At 40.6% G+C, this 16,420-nt stretch overlaps 1 protein-coding gene across 4 annotated transcripts in view; it reads right to left on the minus strand.

Annotated features, from left to right (window-relative positions):
- LOC136886372 (transcription initiation factor TFIID subunit 3) overlaps positions 1-16,420 on the minus strand; it is a 199,143-nt gene that overhangs the window by 116,575 nt on the left and 66,148 nt on the right. The window lies entirely within an intron of this gene.

A 16,420-nucleotide genomic window follows, 5' to 3' on the forward strand; every position in this document is an offset into this window, starting at 1 on the left:
TTAGGAAAAATTCAATTCAGAAAATCATTCGCTTAGAATTTATGAAAACATTATGTTAAAATTTTAATGTAGTTCATCAGATTTAACAGCTAAAAGATAGGAAAATTACTATTTTACTATTATTATTATTATTATTATTATTATTATTATTATTATTATTATTAATATACAGGCACAGGATACAATGGCCAAGTCAACTGACAAACTCTCTTCTTCTTCCAGGATACAGTATTAGGCTGCATAGATACTGTAATTACGTTGACACTTCAGCTAATATTTAGTAGCCCTTTTAAAGACAAAACGACACTGGCTGGTAGGCACCCGTATTCTTATAGAAGCAAGAAGATTAAGTGGTGGTGCCAGATTGTCCATCTCACAGATTGCCATCTCCAAGACTCGCATAGGACAACCATTCTTCTGCCATTTAGTGGTATGTAATGGTTATCAAACTCCACTACACTCTTGTCCCTCTTCTTTCCTTCTCACAACGGTCATCATTTTTCATTATTTCCACAGCTTTTTGGCGCTTGGTAGAGACAGGTATGGCTCATACGAATTGAACTGATACTAGAGTTCTTCCCACAACTCTGATCAGTAGGTTTGGTGTGATGAACGTGCACATCTATACATTCCACCAACAGAACCCGAATCAGCTAATCAGACCATTAAAGACTTGACGACTTGATTATCCTGCCATCAGGCAGGCTCCTGACATGAATGAATCTCAATTTAGATTTACTGGCATGTAGCGGTGGCAGATACACTTTATTGTTGACATAACCTCAAAAAAGAAAAGGACTTCCTTGCTGGCCCTGCAGAACCCAAACTGTCAAGAGACAAGGTGAAGAAACAACCATTTTTGTACACAGTTTGTTTCCTATATAGGAATACTGATACTGGAGTGCATTAGGGCCGGTGTGGCAATTACTTCATATGTATTGCTTGGCTTTCTAGATCGGGCCCATGGTCTCTCACGTTGGAAAACTCCTTAGTTGGTCTTTCGAGGCTGAGAGACCTGTTGTCCAGCTCCAATTCAGAACTAAAATCCCTAGTCTGCCAGTAATCAAACCTGGGGCAGACCTCGCTAACTATTTAAAACTCTGATATTCCTTTGTGAACACCATGCATTAATAGTGTATTAAAACTGTATGTTGAGTATTCAGCCTTCAAGAGCTCTGCCATCAGCTTTATACATGGGCTATGCATCATTAAAGAGGCATACTAGGGAAATAGGGGTGAGGTAGTTTCCCTGTTGCTTTCCTCATCAAGTCAGACAGTGTTAATGCATAACAGTCAGTCAAGTCTACTGAAATGCACGTACCAACTAGCCCCATAAGCATCATTCAGTTACCATAAAAATATTTCAATTGTAAAAGTCTAAGTATTGACTAATAACATGATGTACCACTGAAGACTGTACTCTCCCAAAGTACCAGCGTAAGTACAGTGTATGGGAGGCATCCTAACTCTACTCCCATGCAAAATGAGTGGGCGCTCAATGTTCCCAGGGACGAGCATGCCCAATGTTGCTTAACTGTAAATAATTTATATCCTCTTACTGTACCGATGTTGGTGTCATTTGGAGGTGCTCTTACTGTCCATGAAGGTAGTTGTGAGTAGGAGTTCTCTCTCAACTTCTGTGTAGTGAAGCGACCACCTTCCAAAAAGTGACCACCACGGTTGTTGCTTAACTGTGATAAATCCAACGTAGTTTATTTCCTCATTTAGGAATTCAATTTTGAGAGGTTGCACCCCCTTTGGCTGCCACTTTCTTCAAGTACATTGTGAAGAAACGGATTACTAATTGTAACCCCCGGGTCACAGTGTCTGTGGACGTTTCGTGAGTGGTGTAGTTCCACTAGGCAGGGTGTAAGTAGATATTTTTTTAACACTGTGTTTTTTAGCATTGTCTGATTTTTCCTGGTTGCTGTTCTAATAAATAGACAACCAAGAAAGGAGGTACAGTTGATACAAGAAAATGTGATCACATACTTCATGCATCCTTCATCATCATCATCATCATTTTACAGTTCCAGTTTTCCAGGTACTGTTGGTGAGCCTCTTCCACTCTGTCTTATCGAGATACATTCTGTTGTTAATGACGTCCTCCAGGGTCCTTCCCCGATCTGCAATGTCCATCTTAATGATGTTCGTCCAGTGGGTTCTTGGTCTACCCACCATCTGTTTTTCTGGCGCATGTCTCTCCAAGTTAACATAAGCTGTCCTTGCTGGCTCCAGCCTCATTATGGAGAGAATATTTACATCTTTGTGAACAGCAATATATGGCATATAAATTTTAAAAAGAACTGAAAGTAACTGATAAAAATCCAAGATACAATTATCGATGAAATTGTACCTGCACAAGCAAGATCCTTAAGGAATCTGTTATCATATATACAGAAATAGGAACTACTAAAGGAATCTGTGGTGTCTAACAAAGGTTAAGCCTCTGAACACATGCAAGAAAGAGGACAGTCACAAAGGCCACTACTCATCATAAAGCAATAGGGAATGAACTACAAATACAGGACAAGTCCTAGGTCATGTTACTTGAATATTACACAAAACTGTTATTGTTACGTAACATAGTAAAACAACACACATTCAAATTGGCCACTGTTCTTTGCAGTATAGACACCATGATATCATATAATGATAGCTACACATACTTAAGTGATATTGTATCTTGTTTTCATTCAAGTTTAACAGTCCACAAACTGTGAATATTGCTAAGTTCACGTGAGAATACAGAGTTAAAAAAGAAAATGCCATTGGAGTTTAAAGTGACGGTTGATATGATTATAGCCACAATATTTATAGTTTCACATGCAATCATATTCACAGTGGGAACAATTTTCATTCCAAAAATCACACATGCACTGGCCAGTATCCAAACTGCAGTCACTTTGGCTGAGGTGATCTAACTAATCAAAAATGACCTTTGACAGTAAGTTCATCATTAACCTCACAGAGAAAAAAATATCCACATAATTAAATGGAACAAGGAAGCAGATTAACCTGTTATGCTTCAACAAACAGCCTACTCCTGAAACGTAACATTCAGATGCAACATAAAAGTCTTTACCTGGACCCCCATTAATCCAAATATCTGGTTTGTTCAGACTGATTATGAAGATAACATTTCTACATTAAACTCTCTTAAAAATAATCGTTTTACATCTAAGATTCTTTTCAAATATTGTCAAAAATGAAAATTCTTTCATTCGATGACAATTATTCTGAAATAATCTGAAATCTGTAATCTCATAATCTGAGACCTGGAATCACATTAACAAGGTTGTAAATAAAGGTTACAGAATTCTTCATATAATTATGATGGTATTTAGGGGTTATAGCAAGGATGTAAGGGAGAAGGCTTATAAATCTCTGGTAAGACCCCAATTAGAGTATGGTTCCATTGTATGGGACCCTCAATTGGATTACTTATTCGAGAACTGGCAAAAATCCAAAGGAAAGGAGCCCGAGTTGTTCTGGGCGATTCCTGGCAAAAGAGTACTGGTAGAAAAAAGTTGCAAACTTTGGACTGGGAAGACTAGGAGTAAGGAGACAAGCTGCTCCACTAAGCGGTGTGTTCCAAGCTGTCAGTGGAGATATGGCTTGGAATTACATTAGTAGACGAATAAGCTTGAGTGGAGCTTTTATAGGAACATCACAGAACATACGAGCTGTAATAAAACACAGAATAAAGTTAGCTGAACATATCAATCATCCCCCAATATTGTTCTAAAAACCCACCAGTACGATGTCAGGAAACTATTTCAAACATTCAACATGAAACAGGAATAGACGGCGGTACTATTCAGCGGCAAAATTCGAGAACGTAAATAGACTCCCGTGGGCCACGCGCAACACTGCTGTAAATAGACGGCAGTACTGCTCATAGGGTTAAATATACCGTGTTAACTTCCAGGAACAAATTAGTTCAGGGGCAGATAACTTAACATTATAAATGTCACAACAAACAGAAAAATGTAAGTAATTTTTATGACAAAAAGAATTTGGAGAAAATGCATATAAAGGAACAAAAAAAACCTGTTTTCTAAACACAAATTTCTGGAAAATAAAACAAAGACTGGGTGTTCATTGTCATTCAAAAGTTTGAACACGTCAATCAGCAAGTTGAATCAATCAATCAATCAATGCAAGACCTACATTTAAGGCTGTCCCCCAGTTGGCAGCTTCTTTTTCTTAAGTGTTTTCAAAGAACTTGATAAATTATCAAACATTTCCCGTAAATTATTCCTCGTCCTACAAAATTAATATTTGTCCCAATTTGTCCTCCTGAATTCCAACTTAATCTTCATATTATGATCTTTCCTACTTTTAAAAGCTCCACCAAAGTCACACCACTCCATCTCTCCACTGACAGCTCTAAACATACTACTTAGTCGAGCCGCTCGTCTTCTTACTTCCAAGTCTTCCCAGCCCAAAGCTGCAACATTTTCGTAACACTACTCTTTTGTCGGAAATCACCAGGAACAAATTGTACAAATGGATTCTACTTGCCATACTTTCAAATGAATTTAATTGCTTCAAAACAAAAACAAACTCTGGAGGTTAGACTGGAATGTCTACAATCTCAATGAACATTTTAAATACTAATGAAATCAAAAAGGAAGTTTATATGCTTAAACATTCAGGTTTAAACCAAGCAAATACCATACACAAATACTTCAAAGAATCACAATTAATAAAGGTGAGGAACAAAATCACAAAAAGCATCAGGCAAAAACCCAAACATCAACAACACATCACACAAGTACTCACATGCTGAAATGAAATGGCGTATGGCTTTTAGTGCCGGGAGTGTCCGAAGACAAGTTCGGCTCGCCAGGTGCAGGTCTTTCTATTCGACACCCGTAGGTGACCTGCGCGTCGTGATGAGGATGAAATGATGATGAAGACAGCACATACACCCAGCCCCCGTGCCATTGGAATTAACCAATTAAGGTTAAAATCCCCGACCCGGCCGGGAATCGAACCCGGGACCCTCTGAACCGAAGGCCAGTACGCTGACCGTTCAGCCAACGAGTCGGACACTCACATGCTTACTGACATACATTGGCCCAAGGGTGAGTGAAGACTGGATGACAAAACAAATCTAGAAATTCTTTTTTTTTTCTAGGTGGGTAATACTAGCAAACGACTAACTTCAGCCTCTGGCAGCGGCGAAAAGCAAGATTTGAGTTTTATGTGACTTAATATTGTGATCATTCCCACAGAGACATGAACTTTCTTTTCAGAAATTCCAGATACACGGAGCAGAATTCGAACCATAGCTGCTTTCTGGTAAAGGCCAGTGACTAGGACATTTACCTGTCACACTCTCTTGAAAGTGGCATATTTAGATATTTTCTGGGAAGGATTTTAACTAGTCCACATATCTAAGCTAAACTGGCTTAAATTTCATTCTTTACAATAATTCAGATTGCAGAATTTCACACCAGGTTGAAGAGTTGCTGTTGTTGTAGTTGATTCATATTAGGCACAAAAAGCAACTCTGAGCATCCTCTGATGTGTAAGTATACACAGAAACTACTTACTGCACTTTTCAGTTGTCAGTAATTACTTGTACCTAGAATCAATATAGGACTTTAAATAAGACGATCTATCAACATTTACCTCGCAGAAGGGGTTTTCCAGTCAGATTATGACCACGGTTCAAGGGATTAGGAAATCAACAATATGTGTTTTTTCCTTAAATATCCTTCAAACCACCAATACTACATTTTAATTTTTTTTTCCGCTACTGGTTTAAAGTTGCATTATCACACTGAAGGCTTTCAGCAATGCAAGGAAGGGAAGGGGCAAGAACTGGAAAGAAGGCAGCGACAGTCTTCATGTTTGCCTGGTGTGAAAATGGAAAACCTTTGTGGCTGCCTATGGTGGGATTCGAACCCACCATCTCTCACATGCAAGCTCAGTTACCTGGCTCAAAATGTGCAGCCAACTCGCTAGGTAGATATATATAAAATGCCAGGAAGAAAAGTATAAAGAGGAGAATGCATTTGTCTTTTTCTGTTTTTCCTTGTCTCTTCTTTCTGTAGCTCCCTCCTCCCACATTGACTTGTCATTACCAAGACATATACAGACAAGAACATGAAAAGAAACACGCAATGACAAGTTAGTTTAGGAAAAGAGGGCAACAGAAACATGAGACTGACACAAACACGAAAATACAAAAGGACGACAACGAAGATAATAACGTTATTGATTTTACGTCCCTCTGACTACTTTTGACAGTTTTCGGAGACATCGAGGTGCCGAAAGTTTGTCCTACAAGAGTTCTTTTACATGCTAGTAAATCTACAGACATGAGGTTGAGGTACTTGAGAACCTTCAAATACCACCGGACTGAGCCAGGATCCAACCTGCCAAGTTGGGGTCAGAAGGCCAACACCTCAACTGTCTGAGCCACTCAGCCTGGCGACGACGAAGACCGCATAACCTCCAATTTCATATGAATTCCAACTTTTCCTTTTAAAAAATTCCACATATATTGGCCAGGATATGAATTGCGATCACCTAGGTGAGAAACAGTGACAATGCCACTTGGCTATCATTAATCGAGCAAAAAAAAAAAATGTCACTACCAGGTACACTACCAATTACTACCAGAACTTTGCAAGTCTTAAAACTATTCCACAGCAATTACACTACATAAAAACACAAGAGCGAGGGAAACAATCAACACAACACAAATCACAAAGGACATTCAACACCACAAACAACTAAAGTCACACACATGACATTTGAGGAACAAGACAACAAATACAATTCAGTAACAACTTCACTCAGCCACTAGCATGCCACCAACACAGGAAGATCTTCAGTTCTGTAGCAAATGCAGGAATGGCACGGCACACCACATACAAATGATCCACTCTTCTATGCACTGCTCTCTAGGACCAAAGGGGTCTAACAATGCAGCAAGACTTCTGAAGCACACTTTTCACATGGGACGTGCAGCACTTAAAGGAACAAGGCATCCAAATTCTCACAAAAAACAATTACAAGTGCTGGATGCAGAACTCTAGTGAGGATTTCATCCAAACTGATTATGGTGAGTTCAAGTACAAAAAATTTAATTTCCTGAGGTTGTAGGGCTAAACAAGGAAATTTTGAATTTCCAATACAGCATAAACGTCACTGAACTACAAGTGTGTTTGGGTATAGAATGACAGGAAGATGGAATAAACACAATGCAGGGTCAGTCTGGTAACTGAAAGAGAAGATTCGGACCAGGACAATGTGCACATCTTCATACAACACCGTCTTCACATAGACAGGCTTTCTCCAAATTAATCCCATTTCTTCTATATCCTTTTTTTTATCAGCTCCCAATGAGCTCCTTCCTGCTTCCTAGCTTCATCAAAAGGGTGGGGTTCTAGCTTTGTTGAGGGGGCATTTTCATAGTTCTTTAGTCTCAATACAGGAAGTGTTGAACAAGGAGAAAACTTACACATAACCATGTTTTGTTTAGTCCTTGTTCGTGACTGTGAATTAAATCTGTTAACAGTCACAATTTTTATTGAATTTTCTTCACAACACATTTCAGAGTCTAGAGTCTAGTCTGGTCGAAAAAATGTTCGCCATCAGAATGTTGGTTGGCAGGGTAGGGAAGGCACATGACGCTGTTTATGGTGATTCGTCCATCAGATAGGAATGTTAAGCTCTGAGCAGAACACTTGGTGCTCTTCGACAGGAGTACGCTAAGTGCCGGCACTGGGTTTCACCCTCTCCCTTCCTACTATCATATATCATGTAATTCATTTCATCTCATTAACTCTTCTGATGAGGTTGACTTCAGGAAGGGCATCCGGTCATAAAAGCCCGCCACAACAGATTCATCTCACCTCATACCCGACCCTGAAGAGAAACGGGACAAGGGTTGGACAAACAATTGTTGCTCTACCTGAGATACAACCGTTTCCAAAGAGTATTAACCTATTTCATTTAAGAATAGGAGCTATCTGCATTATGAATTTATAACATCTATACTGGGTTAGTTACATGTATATGTAGTCTATGAAATATACAGTAAACTTTAAACTTTAGCAGCTGCTGTATATTTCATAGATGAGATTGACCCGAGTGTGATAAATGGATAGAACTTGAAAACAATATTCTCTCACCCACGAGTAAATAATGCAAGAATGAGCTCAAATTATTATTATTAATATTATTTATATATATATATAATTTGCTGGGGACATCAAGGACCACGTTAAGTCTTGTTGCATTTGACACTGAACTTGGCCTTCTTTAGAGTCCAAATTTCCCTCATTCTTTGTGAGTGGGCCTGCTTACGCTCCTCTGTCCAAGGGGCACCGTGTCTTCTCTTCGGTTGCTCGTCTCGGTTTAGCCCGTTGGTCAATATTTTCTTGCGGAAGAGATCTCTGTTAAGGGCGTCTTCAGCTGAGATATGTAGCATTTGCAGGTCTTCTTTGGTATTTCTAAACCAGGGAATTGTGGTTTTGGGGTTTGAATCAAAAAAGTGAAAGATTTCTTTAGTTAACTTTCTTCCGTCCATTCTTTTCAGATGACCGTAAAATCGTGCCCGTCCTTTTCTGATTGTGCCGGTAATTTTCTCTATTTTGCTGTAGACTTCCTTGTTGGATCTCTTATGGTGGATTCCATTTCTGTACTTTGATCCCAAGATTCCTCTCACAATTTTGCGTTCTCTTTTCTCCAGTTCTTCAAGGAGTCCTTTGTTGGCATTTAGAGACAGGGTTTCGGCTGCATATAGATCTACTGGCTTCAGAACTGTTTCATAGTGACGTATCTTGGCGTTTTGGGAAAGGCATTTTTTTTGTTGTAGATTATGCGGGATGTTTGGTAGGCTATTTCCAGTTTGCGTACTCGCTCCTGAAGTGCTTCTTTGTCCTGTCCATTTTTCATGATGATCTCATCCAGGTATTTGAATTTGTCTACTCGGGTGACGTCCCCGTATTTTGTATGGAGTTTTGGTGGAGCCTCTTTGATGTTAGTCATTACTTCTGTTTTCTCAAACAATATCTGCAAACCAGTTTGTTCGGCAATTTCCTTTAAAATTTCAACTTGAGCTCTAGCGGTTTCTATGCTGTTTGAGAGAACAGCAATATCATCGGCAAATGCTAAGCAGTCTGTTGTGATTCCCTTGGATTTGGTTCCTATTCTCAATGGACTGTAGTTGGTTTCCTGTAATCTCACCCGCCAGGTTCTGATGATCTTTTCAAGAACACAGTTGAAGAGTATCGGGGATAGCCCAAAACCTTGTCGGAGTCCTGTTTTGATGTCAAAGGAATGCGAGAGACATCCGTCGAAATTCACCTTGGATTTTGTATCGGTCAGGGTGGCTCTAATTAATGCCAGCAGTTTCAAATCAACTCCAAATTCATTTAAGATGTTTAGCAGGACTTCCCGGTCAATGGAGTCGTACGCTTTCTTAAAGTCCACAAAGACAGAGACATACTGCTTGGACCTTAGTGTACAATATCTGATGATCGTTTTGAGATTTTTGATCTGTTCAGCTGTTGAGCGACCTTTTCTGAACCCTCCTTGGTATTCACCTATTTGATGTTCGACTTGTGCTTCCAAACGCTCCAGGATGGCAAGTGATAGAATTTTGTAAGTCACGGGTAACAAAGATATTCCTCTGTAGTTGTTGATGTTCTTCATGCTGCCTTTTTTGTGTAGTGGATGGATCAAAGCTATTTTCCAATCTTCGGGTAGGGTCTCCTTGTTCCAAATTTTTTCTATTTGCTTTTGCAAGATATCACGTGATTCCTCTGGGGCATATTTCCATAGTTCTGCTACTACCGAGTCTTCCCCCGGCGCTTTGTTATTTTTGAGACAGGCAATGTGGTGCCTGATTTCATCTCTGTCGGGTGGTCTCGAATCTGGGTACCTGAGTAAGGGTTCCTTGGTCTCGATGGGGCTTTGCGGTTTAGAGCAATTAAGTAAATTCTTGAAGTAATCTGCCAGAATGCTGCAATTTTCTTCATTTGACGTCGCCAGTGTGCCGTCCTTTCGCTCAAAGCATAGAGATGGTGGTTTATAGCCAGTGAGTTTGCGTTTGAAGGCTCTGTAGTACTCTCTGCTTTCATTCTTCCTAAAGTTTTGTTCTAGAGATTTTTCGTATTTACGTTTCTCAGTTCTGAACACCCTAGCTGCTTGGGCACGTTGGGTTTTGTAGGTTTCCCAAACATTTTCTGATTTCGTAGAGTAGTACTGTTTCCACGCATTGAGTCTTTCTTGGAGGACTGATTCGCAGGTACTATTCCACCAGGCATGCTTTTTGCTTCTCTTGATTTCTGCAACGTCTTTGGCGGCTTCAACCAGGAGACTTTTGGCGTTGTTAAAGTCACAGTCATTTGGTCTAGCCTTCTCCTGAAACTCCTCGACCCTTTGCCGAAGTTTATCATTGTCGAAGCGTGTGATCTGCTTGGTTGTCTTCCTTGTGTTTGCGGGAATTGGTTTGAATTTCATAAGAGACATATAATGATCTGAGGCCACATTGCTGCCTTTCTTTACCTTGACATTCATAATCTCAGGGCTGTTTCTCCTGGAGATTGCAACGTGATCAATTTGGAACTCTCCGCGAGCATGGACGGGAGAACGCCAAGTCATTTGCTTTCTGGGCAGATGGCGAAGGTGGGTCGACATGACCTGCAGGTTGTGATTTTCGCAAATGGACACCAGTCTTTTGCCGTTGGGATTGGTTCTTTTGTGGGCAGGGTAATTTCCTATAACTTTCTTGTACTTCTGTTCATGACCTAGTTGGGCATTGAAGTCACCCAAAAGAAGCTTGGCATGGTGTTTGGGGATTTTGTTTAATTTTTCATCCAGTAGGTCCCAGAAATTATCAACTTCGTCTGGATCAGACTTGTTCTTATCGTTTGTAGGAGCATGTGCGTTAACTAGGGCGTAGGTTTTGTTCGCGCATTTAATTGTGAGTATAGACAACCTGTCAATCACAGGTTCGAAATTTGCAACCGATTTAAGGATCTTGGTTCTAACAGCAAATGCAGTTCCAAGCATCACAGCTCCATTGAGGATTCCTCTTTGCGCTTTGCTCATGAAAATTCGGTAACCTTCGGATTCAAAAATCTCTTCATCTGGGTACCTTGTTTCCTGCAGGGCCATTATGGATATCTGATTTTCGTGAAGAGCTTTGGTGTGGGTTTTCAGCTTGCCAGTTTGTGTAAGTGAATTTATGTTGAAAGTTGCTAGAAAGGTTTTAGATTTTGGCCTGAGTTTTTGACTATTCGGGATACACCGAGACGCTCCGACTCGTCTCTTGCATGATGTCGAGTCTCCCCCAGAATCTGAACGAGACTCGTGCGGCGTGGTGTTCACGACGAGGGATTTATCTGAAGATTTACCCCTGGGGTATGTTTCTTGAAATGTTGTGCCATCATGCTTTTTGACTTGACTTTGCTTTGGACGGGTACCCATCCTTTTACAACTAGGGTTGTTAGCCCTAGAGGTTGCCTCAAGATGTTTTCTGGCTTCTGGTCATTTACCAGTCTTCGCCGTAACCCTGGGAAGGGACCAGTTTTTTTTTCATGGTGGTATTTTATTTCCCTACTACCCTCTGACTCTGCTGGCAGCAGAGACAGCGAGCTTTCCCAATTCCAATGGGACGCGTCCGATGGAGGTAACCGGTAAATCCCCACACGGGTATTATTATTATTATTATTATTATTATTATTATTATTTCATATAGGCCAGCTAAGGACCATGACATTCAACTATTACATTTTTTTTTGCTAGGGGCTTTACATCGCACCGACACAGATAGGTCTTATGGCGACGATGGGATAGGAAATGCCTAGGAGTTGGAAGGAAGCGGCCGTGGCCTTAATTAAGGTACAGCCCCAGCATTTGCCTGGTGTGAAAATGGGAAACCACGGAAAACCATCTTCAGGCTGCTGATAGTGGGATTCGAACCTACTATCTCCCGGATGCAAGCTCACAGCCGCGCGCCTCTACGCGCACGGCCAACTCTCCCGGTAAAACTATTACATTTTGGAATGGGCCTTGATGTTTGCCCAGTAGTTGCGCATCCTCAGGCTGTGTTGCTCCTTCCTCTCCTTTGTCCAAAGGTCGCCAGTCTTCTTCGTTGGTAGCCTGTCCTGGAACTCCTTATGTTTAAGTATCTTCCTGAGTGTTGTCCGATCCTTTAAGTTTCCTTCTGTTATTCCCAGTTCCTGTAGATCTTTAATCCACTTCCATCAACCATGGTGACTTGGTCTTCCTATTTTGCCAGTAGCTGAGAATCCGGTTGGTCAACCTGGTCGGATGCATCCTATTGATGTGCCCATAGAATGCTAGGCGTCTCTTCCTTGCTACATTCGTTATTCTTTCACAGTACTTGTAGAGCTCTTGGTTAGGCCGTCTTCTATAACTGTCACCTTCCTTGACTGGCCCCAGAATCTTCCTCTTATCTTTCTTTCCTGGATTTCAAGTTTTTCGTAAGTCCCTTCCTGTTGAGTGTTAAACATTCTGAAGCATATAAGGCTTCAGGGTGGATGATTGTCCGGTAGTGCTTCATCTTAGTATTACGAGAGAGACACTTTATATTATAGCTATTCTTCGTCAGTTGGTAGGCCATTTCAAGCCTGTTAACTTGAGTTGACAAAGCTGTTCCTTCAGTGAGATTAGATTCAAACCATTCTCCCAAGTACTTAAACCTGTTGGTTTTCCTGATCTCTCCCTGTTCCAGATGCAACGTACAGGGAGATTCACCGATGTTCGTGATGAATTGTGTTTTTTCAAGAGACACATGTAGCCCAACCTTTGCTGCTTGTTGTCTGAGAACATTTAGTTGTTTCACTGAAGTTTCTATTGAATTAGATATAATGGCCAGGTCATTGCCAAACGCCAGACAGTCAACATTGAGCTCATTGCGCTTATGTCCCAGATAAATGCCACTTAGAATCTCCTTTCTAGCTATTCCTTTTGCCACTCTCTTATTACCTTTTCCAGGGCACAGTTAAAGAGGAGAGGGGACAAACCATCTCCCTGTCTCACTCCTGATTTAATTTCAAAACTTTCTGATATGGTTCCTCTGAACTTTACTCGTGACCTGGTGCTGCTTACAGTCTGTTTGATTAAGGTTGTGGGTCTTCTCATCTAGTCCTAGTTCCTGCAAAATCTTCATAAGAGTAGGTCTGTCTACTGAGTCATACACCTTTGTAAAGTCGACGAAAATAACAACGTATTTCTTAGGGCCATTTTTGCTTGATGTAATACTGATTGAAGATTGAGTATCTGTTCTGTACAAGAGCGTCCTTTTCTAAATCCTGCCTGGTACTCTCCTAATTGTGGGTCTAGTTGAGGTTCGGCTCTATTTAATAAGGCTTTAGAGAAAATTTTGTATGCGACAGGTACCAATGAGATTCCTCGATAATTATTGATGTCAGTCAAGTCTCCTTTCTTGTGTAAGGGATGAATCAATGCAGTGGTCTAGTCACTAGGTAATGTTTCAGTCACCCAGATGTTTGGTAGAATTTCTGTCAACTTGCTTACAGCCTTGTCTCCAGCCTGCTTCCAAAGTTCGGCTACTATTGAATCTTCTCTGGATGCTTTGTTGTTTTTCAGAGACTGGATGATTTGTAATACTTCTTCTTTGGATGGTGATTGCGAGTTTGGTTGCTTGATGTTGTCTTGGTAAGTAAAAAAGGTATCAGGTGATGCACAATTAAGGAGATCCTCAAAGTACTTGGCGAGAAGGTGGCAATTGTCAGAGTCATTATAGGCTATCTTCCCATCTGGTCCACGGAAATGGAGACTGGATGGACTGTAGTGACTAAGGTTCCGTTTAAAGCCTCTGTAAAAGTTTCTGTTGTTGTTCCTCTTGAAGTCATCATCCAACTGTGTCAAGTGGTCTTTTTTGAATTGCCGTTTCACTTGTCTGATGATATTTGCAGTTATCTTCCGTTGCTCTAAGAACCTCACTATGTTGTCTTGTGTCTTCTGTGAGTTCCACTTTAACCAGGTCATCTGCCTCTGCATTACTGCTTCTTCACATCTAGCTGTCCACCAGGCATGTTTCTTCTGTTTTAGTAATGGCGCAGTCTCTGTTACTACTTTAACTAGATTTTCCCCTCAACTCATCCCAGTCTCTGCATTCTCTTCTTTCCATTTTCTCTGTAAACTGTGTGCAAGTTGCAAGTTTTTCTAAATCAAACTTAGTAAGTTTAACTGACTTGGTTCTTTTAGTGTTCCTAGGAAGAAATTTCAGCTTTATTTTATAGAGGTAGTGGTCGGAGTCCAAATTTGCTCCTCTCAACACTCTTACATTCTGGATCTCTCTATGAGCTTTCCTTGCAATGGCAACATGATCTATCTGAAATTCTCCTAAGAGGTTGTTGGGTGACGTCCAGGTCTTCTGTTTCTTTGGTAGTCTCTTAAAGGCTGTTGACTTCATTACCAGGTTGAAGGCTTTGCAGAGTCCCACTAGATGCTGCCCATTTCTATTTGTTCATAAGTGAGCTGGGTATTCTCCCACAATGTCTCTAAATTTGCGCTCTTTCCCTAACTGTACATTGAAGTGTCCGAGTAAAATGATTGTATGACGCTCGGGGACTTTGCTGATGATGTCCTCTAGTTCTTCCCAAAATTTGTCGGTACTTTCAGGGTTACGTTAATTGTCTTCATTGATAGGTGCGTGAATATTTACTGCAGTGTATATCTTGTTTGTGCACCGGAAGGTTAGAAGGGATACTCTACTATTGGGCGAGTTGAAGTCAATTACCAAGTCCAGTATCTTATGGCTTACAATGAACCCAGTCCCCAGGTGTGGCAGATTCTTCATTCTCCTGCGCCCTACTTTTCCCTTAAAAATACGGTACTCCTGCGAATCAAAGGCATGCTCATCTGTATACCTGGTTTCCTGTATTGCTGTGAGTAATATCTTGTGGCGAGTCAAAGTGTTAGTTAAATGCTTCAGTTTGCCTAGCTTAAGTAGTGAGATGATGTTCAATGTGGTGAAATAGTTCTGTTCCTTATATCGGATCTTATTGCTAGTAGTTCCAGGACGCTCCGACTCGTCCTCAAAGCATGTTGGTGTGGGCTCCCCAGAATCCGAAGGCCTACTAACACAGCTAAGGCGGAGGAGGATTTGATACCACCTGGGGTAGTTACTTCAGTGAGTTTGTCCTCCATGCTTTAGTTGAAAATTGTCTTAGGAGACCAGAGGTTAAACCCCTTGATCGGGTTACTACCAAGCTTGTGAGCTCCGGTAGGTTTATTTAGGGTTTTCTCCCTTAGACTGGTTGCCTTCCCAGGCTTACAATGGAGACCAAACTTCCCCACAGTGGTTCTTCCACCTTCCTTGCCGTTGGATGATGTAAACCATCCTCATCCGCCTCAGAAGCCGTTGACCATTTTTCTCTTAAGTTTATTATTGTATAATCGCAGACCACCAAGATGGCTCCCAGCAGTAGGCAAAGGTCTGTTGCCTTAGAAACGCCTCAATGGAAGAGTGGAGTTATGTATCTAGTTGGTAGTATCTATGGAGACCAAGAAAATTTAGCAAGTGGGAGGTTGTTAGGGCAAGGTTAGCAACCAAAATACACTTTTAGTAATTTATCTATGGAGCAATTGTAGAAAAATCCAGCATGGAGGCACTTAGGGCAATAAAATTATGCCCTCAAATCAATTAAAACAAGTTCTAGACTCTTAAGATAACACGTTCACACAACCACCACACCAATTAAATGCTCAAATACTCCCTGATACCCATCAAGACTACACAGAACACGAGAAAAGATGTTAAGATCGCAGAGCTCCACTACACATGATCTCTTCTAGTGAGCTTCTATTTATTATATTATTATTATTATTATTATTATTTTATGATTATTATTACTTGTATGCATGGCTATGAAGTGATCTACATCCACTTAGTATTAGTATTATTATTTACATAGTTGAATGATCATATTGTGTGTGAGGTTATGTCATGAAACATGTGCTGTAGATAGACACTTATATCATTTCAATTAATGTAAGAACCTGTATATAATTCATTCTTACCTGTATATATAATTTGTAATCCATAATTGTGAAACACACTGTAACTTCCAGAATGGTAATAGGCACTAGAACAATTGAGAATATTCTGTACACTATTTCTATGTATAGGGCACTCGAGTTTTTCGAGAAGGTATTCCTTGTAACATATTTCTGGAAGCCTGGCCCGGACATATATAAGGAGACAATCTTGACGGTGAGAGAGAGAGTTATAGGTTAGAGAGTTATTGGTTACGGAGTTATTGTTTAGTAGAGTTATGGTGCAGCACGATCATACTTGTGACCTCATGACATGCAGTGGTTGCAGCCTCCATGTTGAAGCAATATGCAGTTGTTTTAATTTTTTTTTGCTATTGGCTTTACGTCGCACCGACAC

This window comes from Anabrus simplex, chromosome X, assembly GCF_040414725.1.
Source record: "Anabrus simplex isolate iqAnaSimp1 chromosome X, ASM4041472v1, whole genome shotgun sequence".
Taxonomy (NCBI): domain Eukaryota; kingdom Metazoa; phylum Arthropoda; class Insecta; order Orthoptera; family Tettigoniidae; genus Anabrus; species Anabrus simplex.